Source organism: Phyllostomus discolor, chromosome 4 (assembly GCF_004126475.2).
Source record: "Phyllostomus discolor isolate MPI-MPIP mPhyDis1 chromosome 4, mPhyDis1.pri.v3, whole genome shotgun sequence".
NCBI classification, from domain to species: domain Eukaryota; kingdom Metazoa; phylum Chordata; class Mammalia; order Chiroptera; family Phyllostomidae; genus Phyllostomus; species Phyllostomus discolor.
In genome coordinates, this window is record NC_040906.2 from 163,816,164 (window position 1) to 163,829,359 (window position 13,196).

At 44.3% G+C, this 13,196-nt stretch overlaps 1 protein-coding gene across 1 annotated transcript in view; it reads right to left on the reverse strand.

The window, feature by feature from the left end:
- LOC114494272 (prolyl endopeptidase) overlaps positions 1-13,196 on the reverse strand; it is a 104,833-nt gene that overhangs the window by 85,855 nt on the left and 5,782 nt on the right. The window lies entirely within an intron of this gene.

Genomic DNA, 13,196 nt, shown 5'->3' on the forward strand with positions numbered 1-13,196 from the left:
GTGACATTTAGGGTTCCACAGAATGCCAATAAAATTTCTGATATTTTAACCAGAAAAATACCTTCGTGCTCCTTTATGGATTTACTAGTCTGTTTCTTGGTTGAAAAATTAGAACACATTTGGGGGAAAGGAGTAAAGGTATGAGGATAAATGAAGAACCAGGAAGAATGAAAATCCTTGTTCCTCAGGCGTCTTGACACCGAAGTCACACTCCGGGATGTGCTACAGCAACTGAACCTGAAGGCCTGTTAACGACACCTGCAGCTAAGCCTCTAAAGAGGGTCAACGGTTTAGATTTTACAGCTATTGATGAATCTGAACATGTTTTCCTAAGAAGAGCTGTTCCAAACAAACAAACAAACAAACAAACCCCTGCTCATATGTCATTTGCCTTGATTATGAGAAAGCTTCAAAGTGAAGGGAAGTTTCAGGTACGCAGGATGAACGTGTCCCAGAGCCACTGCACCACGTTGTGCGTGGAGCTAACGGCACTGTGTCGCACACACAGAACTGTAAGGGCGCAGAGGGCCGCTCAGCGTGAGAGCTGGACGGCTCTTTACCCCAGCTGTCTGCAGGAAGAATTTTCCAAGGTGTCCTCACATGTGCTGTATTTTAATCCACAAAATACCTCCAGTCCTTTTACAGGTACAGTTCTTACATATATGAATAAAAATGATGCACACTTACTCATTAAATAGATATAAATATGCACAAAATAGTGCGATTACATAACACGGGATTAAAAAGCTAAATTAAAGATACAAATAAGCGCTCCAGGAGAACAAATGAAGGTGCGCGGTGGGCTGGGGAGGCCCTACAGTCGGAACGAGCAGGAGGGAGCTCCAGGCAGAGGACCCACGCAGGCACAGGTGTCGACCTCCAGTCTTCCCAAATACAATACCAATGAAAACTTGGGGTAGGGCTATCTGTACCCCACAGACTTTGAGGAGTTTCTGCTGCAAATTACAGATACGTGTGTGTTTGTGCATGTGTGTGTGTTTGTGTGTGTGTGTTTGTGTGTGTGTAGGATGACCTTGTATAAGCAACTATCAGGGTGTTCTGGAGAAAGAAAGGCATTGGTGTCACAGCATAGCCTGGCACAACACCCGGATGCCAGCCACACGAGAAGGGCTGCACGCACTCTGGTGGCCAGAGGGGGAAGTACACTTGGATCCCCTCCACTAGAAGTTTAGCAGAATCTGGAATCGACTCTCCAAAGGCAGGGATCACCCCATAAAAAAGAAGTCAAAAGGTGGCCAAACTCATCCCTGAGGATCCAGGGCCAGGAGGGCTAACCAGTCACATTAAAAAAACAAACAAGCAAACTTGGAGGCGGGTCATGCCAAACAGAAAATCATTGACAGATGCAGCTGCTTCAGGAAACACGCCTAGACATTGGAACTATAAACGGAATAGTGTACTTACTGAGACTATGTGAGGACTCTACACTTAAAAGAGGAAAGAATGCCCCTATTTTCCAGCACTCACTGAACATTTACAAAAATTAGCATATACCAGACAACAAAGGAATGCTTAAAGCCCAAGAAGCACTGTGACTACAAATGCCATTAACCTCAACTAAGTGAGGTGCCCCTCTCCTCCTGTCCTCATAAACCCCCAACGCCATCCCAAAGTGGAGAAATACCGAATTCAATCCATGAGACCCCCAAATCCGCTGGGCTTGTCTTTTAACACTAAAGCCCCGAGTGGATTCATTTCTTCCATCAGAGAACATCTGTTCCCCGGTAAGGAGGAGAGCTCCTCAGGAGCTCCCAGCTGCATGTCCTTCGCAGACCAGGTGGAGCCTTCCAGAAGCCCTCCCCCGTCCCTTTCCACCTTCTTGCCTGTCCCCATCCCAGCACATCAGCGCATCGCTGCCCTCCTGGGGCAAGTGACTATCGACCGCAAGGAAGCAGAAACACACATTTTTGACCCGAGATTCAAGCTTCTTCCCAAATCTAGTCATTAGCAGAGAGCTCATTCAAAGCTGAAACTTCAGCCCCATCTAGCTCAGTTCTGCAGTGCACACACTCCTGACCAGAAACCTGGCAAGGAAGAGAGGTGACCTGCACCCCAAATCCAAACCTAACTTAAACCCCGATCATGAAGTAGTTAAACACATACACATCTTCTCTTGAATAATTCTTGCATCAATGAGGGAATCCAAATTAGAACAGGCATATTTAGGAAAAAAGACAAGACCACTACGAATCAAAGTTCATCGGGGGCATTCGGACTGGTGTGGCTCAGCTGGTTGGGCACCATCCCGCAAAGAGAAAGGTCACTGGTTCCATTTCTGGTCAGGACACAGGCCTGAGTCACAGGTTAAGTCCCCAGTTGGGGCGTACTCGAGAAGCAACAGAATATTTGTCTCCCTTTCTTTCTCCCTCCCTTCCCTTCTCTCTAAAAATAAAATGTAAATAAAACCTTTAAAAAACAAACTAAACGAAGTTCATGGGGTGTGGTAAAAACACTCAAAGTTGACATGTGGGTTTTGGGTGACCTTTGGAAAGGCCCTCCCACTGAGAGTGTGGGGGATGGGGCCTCCGATGGCCAGCAGCACCCCCTGGCCCCAGGCCTGGGGCTGATCCTCACAGGATGAGGCTGGTAGCCGGTCTGGAGGCTTGTTAGCATGACTCCCACACAGGGGTAGTGGACCTGGTCTGGTCCCACAGCGCTCGATTCTGAAGTGCAAAGTGCACTGGGCAGGCCATGCACTGAAGGACAGTGATCACACTGTTATTGATATGGTACACCTGGCCCCAGTGAGGTGCTCAGTGTCACCCTCCCACAAAAACAAAAAAACAAAGAAAAACAAAAAAACAAAGAAAAACAAAAGCTGGGTCCAGAAAGTGACAGTTATGCTGTAAGAAAGTTTGGGGTTCACCCTTTCTCTCAATCAGACTTTATCGTTCTGGGCACTGGTACGTTGTACCACCATCTGCCACGGGTGACGTTACTGATACCACTACAAGTATTCTAACTATGTTAACTTTTTTCTACATCTTTTATATAAGTAAGCCCTGTTCATTTTCATAAGCAGAGTGCTCGATTTGTATCTACAGGCAACAGTCAATAAAGTATTCATGAACCCAGGCTAAGGGAGCAGAATCCTTTGTAGGGACAGAGATAAACATTGGTAGCTACAAGTTATGCCCCTTGCTTCACTTGTGAAACCCACAGAGAGCCAAGGCCCATCTTTCCTACCACACAGGAGAGGAAATAATCAGAAAAAGCAGATGACCTAAGAGACAAAGAGAGAGGGGTACCCGGAAATATCACATACACTCCTGGCTCAGGCGGAACCTATAGGCACATGTATCCTGGTCATCAGTTCTGTGAGCCACTCAGCTCTTTAATTTGAGCTCATGTGAGCTGGGTTCGGGCACCGGTCACCAGGAGTCCTGAGTGACGCAGCTCTTCCAGGAGGCCCGCAGTGTGCGAGCAAGGTGAGGCTGGGTGCACATGCACTGTCTGGGAGAGGGCTGACTGGGGAAGCCTCAAACAGGTGTTTTATCAGTAAATGAGATATAGTAAAATTAAACTAAGCATTCAAAAAAAGGTTTTAAAGTAACAGTAGAAAAAATAATGAACTAAGAACTATAGAACATAATAAAGAACTAAATAATGAACTATACTCCTTTGCTAATGAAGCAAAGGAGTATAATTTCTAAGGGCTAGAAATTATGCTTTTTACAAAAAAGAAGAAAAAAACCCCACACATTGTACCAAAGCTCTAGCTAAACTAAACAAAAAGGAGAAAGAAGTTACAGGTAACTCAAAATTAGAAACAATGAAGAATATAACCACAGACAGGGAGAGTAAAGTCTCTTATAATGAAGAAATATGACACATAACCCTGTGCTAATAAATTTTAAAATCCCAACAATACAGACCATTTTCTAGAAAATACAAATGACCAAAGTGGTCCCAAAAGAAAAATGATTGGAACAGAGCAATAACCATGAAAGTAAGTGGAGGAAAAGAGCCCACAACTGGAATGAAAGAGTTTTTCCCAGACAGCTCTATAGACGCGGTCTTTCAATTTTTAAGCAGAAAATTTCCATGCTATTTGAACTGTTCAATAATAAATACAATGGCCAACAATTAGTAAGCACTCACTTATATCTACCACTGCACTGCACCTTTCAAAAACACCACCACTTAATTTTCAGTACTACTATACAGTCGCCTCCAAATTTTAAGTCAGAAAACTGAAACCCAGTGAGGTTAAACAACACAACCAACATCCCACATCTGGCGAAACTGTAAAGCCAAGATTCAAAACTGTCTTTCTACGTCTAAAGCTGCCCCTTTAATGACAATACACCATTGCCTTCCTATGAACAGGCTCCATAATCTCTAAGGGTTCTCATTAGTTTCTGGGGGAGACAGGTAGAGAGAAAACTGTGGAAGCAGGGAGACAGTTTAGGAAGCGACTGACCATCTAGTGCAGTGGCAATGCATGCCTGAACAAGGACGATGTCAGCAGAGATAAAAACAAAGAGAAAAGTATGAGTCAGAACTGGCACTCCAAAGAATTTTGTGTATGATTAGGGATCCAATTCAAACAGAGCGCCATGCAACATTATATAGAAGAGTCCCAGACGCCTTCACTATGGCGTATGCCTTGGTTTCCCCAAGGAGAAAAATTAGAGCCATAAACACCGCCCCCACCCCCGCCAATTCATAAAGACCCTGTAAACAGCAGTGAGGAGTCTACTAAAACTTCAGCTCCTTGAAAGTGGGCCAATAATAACCAAAGGTGTTATTATCTTTCCCTAATTGTGTCTAACTAAGCATTCTCTAGGGCAGTTTTCCCAAGCTTCCTGGACCTTAAGAATTAATTACCTGGCGAGGTGTGTGGGAGACAGAGACTCCTACTGAAGTCAGATGCCCCAGAAGTAGAGCTTGGAAATGTTTAACAAGTGCCTGGGTGACTTTTAGGGCAGATGCTTTCTCCCCTGGACATGGCAGAATGGGGTGGGGATGGGTGTTAGACACCTACGTGCAGAGGACGAACAGAAAAGAAGAGCCCGGGAGAAGTCAGAGTTATCTTATTTCTTTAATTGTTAGTTCCTCCCAAACATACCATATCTGATATCAGCATTTCTGGTAAAGGAACTGCAGGAGATTGAAACCAACGCGGAGTAATGGCCTACAGGGAAAACATCAATGTTCAATGTGCACCAGCACTTTAGTATTACATCAACCATTTAGGGTCTGCTTTTCTAAAAGGGAGCTTTCCCTGATTGTGAACAAATACAGCTGGATACCCAGCTTCCAGCTGAGACGTGGCTCGGCCACTGTTCACACTGACCTCCAGCAGCTCAGAGGCTCAGTGGCTTGCTCACCTCCAGTCTCTGGTCCTCCCAAGCTGGAATATAGTTAATTCCATGCCAGCATGGGCCACATCTGTCTTGCTTATGACAGTGTACCCCTTCCTTCCTGCCCCCCTCCCATTTAAACTAATTCTCAGCACAGTGGGCACACAGGTAAACTTGGGGCAGGGAGAGAAAGGGAGGAAGCAAGCACATACGGAGAAGGGAGAGGGAAGGAAACCAGTGGACCCGTGGTATGTGGGGTGGCCAGCATCCATCCTCCTTTCCAGTGTCCTCCCTTCTCAGAGGGATGGCAGCTCCAGCAGTTGTCCTATGAACACAACCCTAAACTTTTCTTATCGCCAGCAGAACCAACCCAAGGAATGAGAAGTCTCTGGCCCATGGCAATCAACACCCCCTTGCTCGGGACACAGTCACTTGCACAAGGGACAGAGGGCTGAATGACTGGAGATCACTGAGGCCACTCGCAGTGCTGGGTGGAAAGTAGGAATTCCCGCCGTGGGCCCCTAGCAGTACTCGGTTCCTGCCTGATCCAAGCCTGGCCCCTTCAGCCCATCCCAGAAGAAGCTGGCCTTTCTGGCCTGCATGCCTACGTGCCCACCTCGGCCACTATCAGTTTCTACTGCTTGCCTCAAAAACCGAGCTGCAGGAGGCCAAGAAAAGGAGAGAGAAAAAGATAAGGCAGTACTTAGAAACAGTTGACCCCATACCAGTAATCCCCTCATACTTTTGACAACTGTCCCATCCACAGATCAAAAGAAAGTTGTTCCCTAAAAACATATTTCAACTATGGGTTTATGAGCATTCTGTTTAGCCTGTTAATAAGGCTAAACACTTCCATAGGAGGTGGTGAGACATTCAAGACCTCAGAAGTCCTGGAGACTGAGATAACATGTGGTAATATATTTACCCAAAGTGTCTCCCATTTCCACTAGAGAAGGGATGATGCAGTGGCAACTCTCAGTTCAGGTCTTTACATGAAACAGGAATGGGTGTTCACAGCTCTGCCAGTGGGGTTCAGAAGGCAGCAATTAAAAGTAACACTACCACACAGCTTTAAGGTATTTTTGGCCTAGTTTAATCATCATTCCTGAGAACAATGAAACAAGGAGTTCCATTGAGTTAAAAAAAAAAATCAATGCTCAGAATGTCTTGAAAATGAATTTCTACATGCATTTGCTCAGTTGGGTATCATTACAACCTTGGCCTAGATTGGAGCTAGATGATTTGAGTATGATTATTTTCATTTTATAGATGAAGAAAACGAGTCCAGGTTAAGGTAGCTTACTATGCTCACAGAACAAGAAAATGGAAGACCAAGGGCTATGATTTGCGTGTTCTGACTTGTAGTCCCGTCTGGCAAGGACTCGGTTCCTCCATCCACCCAGCCTCCTGATAGAAGTAACATCACAGATGCTTGCAAAGCACACAGGGCAAAGGGACCATCCACAGAACAGACAATCACAATTTGTCTTCAAGTCTTCAAAGGAGACCATAAACCAAACCAGTCTTTTATACTTTTAATTAATGTATTCCCCAGTCCCATAGTAGGCTTGATCTGCTGTCTCTGGCTCAGAGACACTGAACTAGAACTTCATGGTGCTGGAAGTTCCAGGAGCAAGCTGTCTCCTGTTGGTTCTACAGCCTGAGGGCAGAGTGGCCTCATGAAGAAATGCAACTGGACAAAGGAAGCCCGGTTCACCTGGCTCCCCACTAGTCCTACACACCGGGCTCTGCTCCATGCTTGGGAAAGCCCTGTGCAGGGAGGTCTAGGCCACGCTGGCACCAGAGCAGAACAGAAACCCCTCACGCTACACACTTTCAGGGGTGACCTTACAGAATGCAAATAAAAGCAAGGAACAAACAAATGAAAAAACACACATTTCATTAGACCTGAGGCATAACGTAAAGCAGGTGTTGCCCTCCCTAAACTTTGACCTCCATGACATTAGAATACCTACATGGAAATTCTAGGCTACCTTAATATCCTGGAGATGATCAGAAGTCCTTTAAGGTTTAAAATCTTTCCTACCAAGGAAGGAAACAGTATAGGGACAGAGGAAGAGAGAGGCAACGTTTCCAGGTTTCTTAGCCTGCAAGATGAGGATTTCTCCTCTCTACCTTCCCTAGCCCTTGTCACCAGATGTAATGGACCACCCCTAACTATTTAGCCAAAACGGGATCTGGGAAGGGAGAGGAAACAACGCCTTTGAAAAGAAGACCTGTGTTGTGTATTCCTTTGATCCTTCCTGAAACAAACTGAAATTTTGCTTTTAAAGAAAGAATGAACATTTGTTTTTGTTTTTAGCTGATTCCTATTAGAGTTCTTCTCTTACAATCCACAAAAGGAATAGAGCTGTTGCTACTCTCCCTTTCCCCAGGGCAATTCTCAGGGAGAAAAAAAATAATTAGTCACCCTAGATACAGACGCAGCTGTTACTCGACCTTCGGTGCCCTCCTGTGCTAAAGCTCCTGGACAGTTTCTATGAAAGCCAGACTCGACAATTAGTTACAATTAAGGCAGCTATCTCCTGAAAAGTATACATTCTTCCTTTTTCTGTGTATCTCCCCTTTAGTAACTCAGTAACAAATTGTGGAATATTCGACTATGAAACTGAAGCCACAGAAGATAGTTAGGATTGGGAGACTCCTCAAGAGGTAGCAGGCACATTTCTTCTATCTGGGCCGTGGGCTGCAAATCATGCCAAGCGATGTAAAGAGAATCTATCACCATCAGGAAGCAAACGGTGTCCCACATTGGTTGGAGAATCCAGGAGAAATAAACACTCATGCAGTACTCTCAGAACAACCTGAGGGTCAGACTACTGACTGCCTTGGCGAAGAAAGCAAAGGAAGCAACTCCAAGAGCCTGAGAGTTGGCAGAGTAGTCCGCTGGCCAGTCTAGAGAAAAGTCTACGATTCTCCTGGACCTGTGGTCCGTCTGCATAGCGGTGAACACAGAACAGTTTTAAAGTCTCTGGATTTGGCCATTGGGCCACTGCTGACCATGAAGAGGAGGTTTTACATGGATGGGAGATGTTACTGGAAGATGGGGCGGCGGGGGAGCGGAGGGCATGAATCTTCTAGCTACATTGAAGGACATGCAGAGTAGCTTGTAGACAGGCAGAGGGTAAGAGGGGGATGGCCTGGGGTAAGATCTGAAATAAGGTCTGAGCAGGGCACACCCAAAGGGGCCTGGAGACCAACTGGAAAAGGAAGAAAAGATCACAAAGAGCTAAGGCAGAGTGTGGGGTTTGGGGTGAGCTTATTCTGTTTGCCCCAGGAAACTAGAGGGATATTTAGGACGTTAAAGATTAGAAAGTCAACCGCATGCATATTAACATCATAGACAGAGGATGAGGGCTCAGATTGCCTCAGTGTCAAAACACTAGGATATGACAAGACACCACAAACTCCTCCTATGATCTGCAAAGGGCAAGCTGGGCACACCTGCTCACTGGGAGGTATGGGCTAATTGCCTGCTGGGTCCGGCCTATCTACTCCTCAAATGGTTTTAATGACTGCAAACCTCCCCCTCCAGCACCTTGTGCTGAAACTTCTCACTTTACACCACTGAAATGTCTCTACAGCTTAGACACGTCGAGAGTATACAACACTTAGTAGGTAAAGTGGTTTGAAACAGACCTTTCCCTTAATCTTATTTTTGTTCTTTAGTTTTATACTTCCATCAAGATTCTCCTAGAATTGTTTTATGAGTAGTTTTTAAAGTTGTAATTATTTGGAGCACTACAATCTTCCGTCCTTCTCCCACTTAATATTCTGCCATAAGCACTTTTTCGTCTTAGTAAGCAATTTGTATAGTGCAACATTTTGATTTTCTGCTGAAACACTACACTACTGCTGGAAATGGAGATCATTCCCAATTTCTCACTGTTGTAAGTAATGCCTGAAACTGGCCCCTTTCAAGATCTCCATAAATCCAACATAACATTTTTCCCCTCCCAGTAGACTTGAAATCTCTTCTTTTTCAAGTATTTGTTTTGTGATGTTGCTCTAAGACAGGTTTAATTTTTCATTATTGATGGCATATATGAGTACTACTGATGTTATATTTGCTTTGTACGCATTCACTTGACTGAACTCATTAATTCTAGTGATAGTACATTTTCAGTTGTTTCCCTTAGGTTTTCTAGATACACAATCATATAACCTACAGTTAGTAATGATTTTCTTTTCTGTTGTCCAAATGTTGGTTTATTTTTTATTGCACTGGTCAAAGATTTGCAAACGTACAAAAACAGTAGTGACACAGACATTGAAGCCTACTATTTAGATTGCTTTTTTGACTATCATCTTATTAAAGCACTATTATTCTAGGTTATAGTTTTAGATTTTCTTTCACTTCTTTTTAAAATTTCTTTTTAATATTTACTAGGATAATTATATGACTTTATTTAATCTGGTAACATTAAATTATCCTTCAATCCCTGTGGTAAAGTCTTTTTAAAAAATCTGCTAATGTTAATTTTTGCCCTTTCTGTCTATCTTCACAAGAAAGGTGGGCCCGTGTGTCTGTGGTCCAACACAGCAGCCACGGGCCGGCCGCCACAGCTCCTGGCAGCTGGGGCTGTCCTGGACTGACATGGACTGCACAAGGGCAATGTATGGCACGTCTCACAACTTTGTTTCATAAAAGGGATGTAACATATCTTAATGTTTTATATTAATTACATGTTGAGATGTTAATACTTTGAGTACACAGTTGACCCTTGAAGAACAAAGGTCTGTGCTGTGTGGTCCTCTTACCAGTGAACTTCCTTCAGTAAGTGTGCAGTCAGCCCTCTGTACCCCTGGTTTTGCATCCTCATTTCAACTAACCATGGACTGAAGACAGCATTTTAGTCCGCGCTCTGGGATCTGCAGGCTGAGGGGGGCGGTGTGGGTGGTCCTAGAGCCAAGCCCCAGAGTTACTTGCAGATTTTGAGCTATTTGGGGGTTGGCACCATTAACTCCTACGTTGTTCAAGGGTCAACGTTACCACATTAAATAAAAAATATTATAATTATGTCCACCTGTTTCTTGTTACTTTTTAAAATGCAGCTACTAGGAAAATTTGAATTATACGTGTGGCTTGCATTATATGTCTACTCTGCAGCGTGGGCCTACTCTTTCCTCTTTACAAAGCATCTCTGTTACGTTTTCATATCAAGGTTGGGTTCACTTCTAAGAATCAATTGTGTTGGGTAAGGATCGCCTACAATCTGGAACATTTGCTATAGAATGTGTTTATATGGGCTTTGACAGCTTGAAAGGATTCATCCAGATTCAACTCCCCCACCCTTGTTTTTGAGAATTTTCTAAGTTACTAGTCTGCTCTGATATTCTTTTTTAAAGGATAAAGCTTTAAATGCCAGCCACTGTCAGAGCTGAATAACCCATATTAAGTATGAGGCTATATCAAAGGACTGCCGAGAGCATTTCAGGTCTTAACTGTGAAGAGCTGCCTACCAGTGTTCCTTACTTCCTGACTGGGTCTTACCAAAAATGCAACCAGCAGCTGTTTCTTTGTTTTGGAACCAATGTGAACACCCTTCTCTTTACATGAAGGTAGCTGTACCTTCATGTGCGTGTGAACAACCATGGCAGAAAACGCTCTTCTGCTCATTAGAAACACACTCCCTGCCTTTTCAGTCCGAGATGGAAATTCAGCTCAGAAGATCCCAGATGACATAGCAGCCTTCCTTGGCAACAAGCCGGCTTAGAGAGGAGTGAGGGGGTGGGTATGGAGGATGCCGAGGGAGGGCAAAAGCTCACACAAGCCCTCGATACCCGAGGTACACCGTCTCAACTGGCTTGCGTGGAAGTGGGGGGGTGGACGTGGGGTCCACGCAGGAGGACCTACAAAGTCCCACAGCACACACCGACATGAGTGTGCTCATATGCCTACGGCTTGTATTCCCAAAGCTATTACGCCCAGAGTCTGTCTTTCGTTATTTTTAACACCTAAAGTCGAAAAACACCTGGGCTACTGGGTTCCAGTACTGGCTAGCCAAGTAACCTTGGACATGTTACTCAATCACTTAGTAACTCAATTTCTTCATTTGTAAGATGGGGAAAATAAAAAGTTCTACTTTAGGGTCTGAGGATGAAATGAGATAGGGTAGGCCAAGCTGTCGGTAAAACGCCTGGCACAAAATAAGCATCCAGTAAGTATACACCATGAAAATAACAGTGTGTACCTATTAGTTCCATCACATACTGACTGTAAAATCACTAATTAGCAAAGAGTCGTCTAATAATAAGTGGCTTGTCAACCATAGGACCAGCCATTATTCATTTAAGGATGGCAAAGTATGTATCCATTAACACAGACACCAAAGCTGGGCCTTTCTGGCATTGCTGAATCACTCAATCACCATCAAAGACTGAAGAAACACCGGAAGTACCCGATACTTCAAAGTAATCATCAAAGAGATGGTCCTTGGGGACGGTCTTCCAAGAGATGCACAGAAAGTTCATTTCCCTACCCTGGTGCTTTCCATCACCACAGACTATGTAGCTGCCTGGGATTCTCCATTCCCAAACTCAATCCCTGTCTCAGCCCAGGCCATGCTGGATGACCAAGGTCGTCCGTGGCCAGTTCCAGGTGAGGAGGCAGCCCCACACCAGCTCCCTGCTCCTCCTAGCTTTACTTGTACAGGCACAGCCTTCACCTGTTCCTTAAGATACTCATCTGTTTCTCATTTGAGAATCTCTACCCACCACTTCTATACCCCAACGGTTCATGACAGAAAGATGAAAACCCAAATACTGATCATTCTCACCTAGAAAAGGAAGAGAAGGAGGATTATAGATAGAAGTAAAAACCATTACAAAGTCTCAAAATAGTGCTATGCTCCCTTCAAGGACAAAGGGCAGGGGAGCAGTTTTAGGCGTTTCTACTGTAAGAAGCCTTATCCACATCCTCCCGCACCTTGTGGTCACTGCCACCACTAATGCCAGGTGGAGAGAGAGATGCAAGCAAGAACAGGTGAGGGTGGTGAAAAAAGAAAGCAGGTGAGGTAGTGCGTGGGCATGAAGGAAGAAGAAAGAGACAACGTGAGATTTACTTGAGCAGCAGCAACCTCTTCCTACATCTATTTTTCCTCTTCCATAGATTATTGTGCCCAGCTCACCCAGCTCTTCCCCAAGGAGATGGTGGAATCTGTAACCACACTGACCAGGAACCGTGGAGCGGGTGATGGGCAGGGGCAGAATCCTAACCCCACTGCCAGGTCTGCATCAGGAGCAAATGCTTCCCTGGCAAATCTGAACTGCCTTGGAAATCTGAGTTCAGTTCTCCAGAGAACGCTGGCTAGGGGCCGCAAATACAAGAGATGCTAAGACACAGGCTTTTCAGGGCCTGGAAAACCACTCAAAGTGTGTTTAACGTTTTTTTTTTTTTTTTTAAATGGTAAATGTACTCTGGGATTCTAAAGAAGCTCTAATAAACTTCTGGAACAGTGTGCATATGAAAACTGTATACATAGTCTTATGTAAATACAGTTGTAAATAAGAGTCAAAGAACTTGAAGTGGACTGGAGAAACGCTAAGCCCTCACCCAGGCAAACTTATTTAACCACACACAGTGCGTATCAGTGAGGAGTCCCAAATGACCAGACCTGAGAACTCCAAGGAAGAAAATATATCTGTGGGAAATAGCACTTCGAAGTAGCTTTATTAATGAAACAAGACTGCAGCTCTAAAATCCTGTGTTTCTCCAAAAGAATAGGAAAGCTTTATCCTTTAAACAGAGTAGAAAATTGTCCCCTTCAGCCCTTTACTTCTATAAAATATAAGAAGATACTTATTAGTTTACTTATAATTTCATTATTGTTTCATTTCTTTATTGTT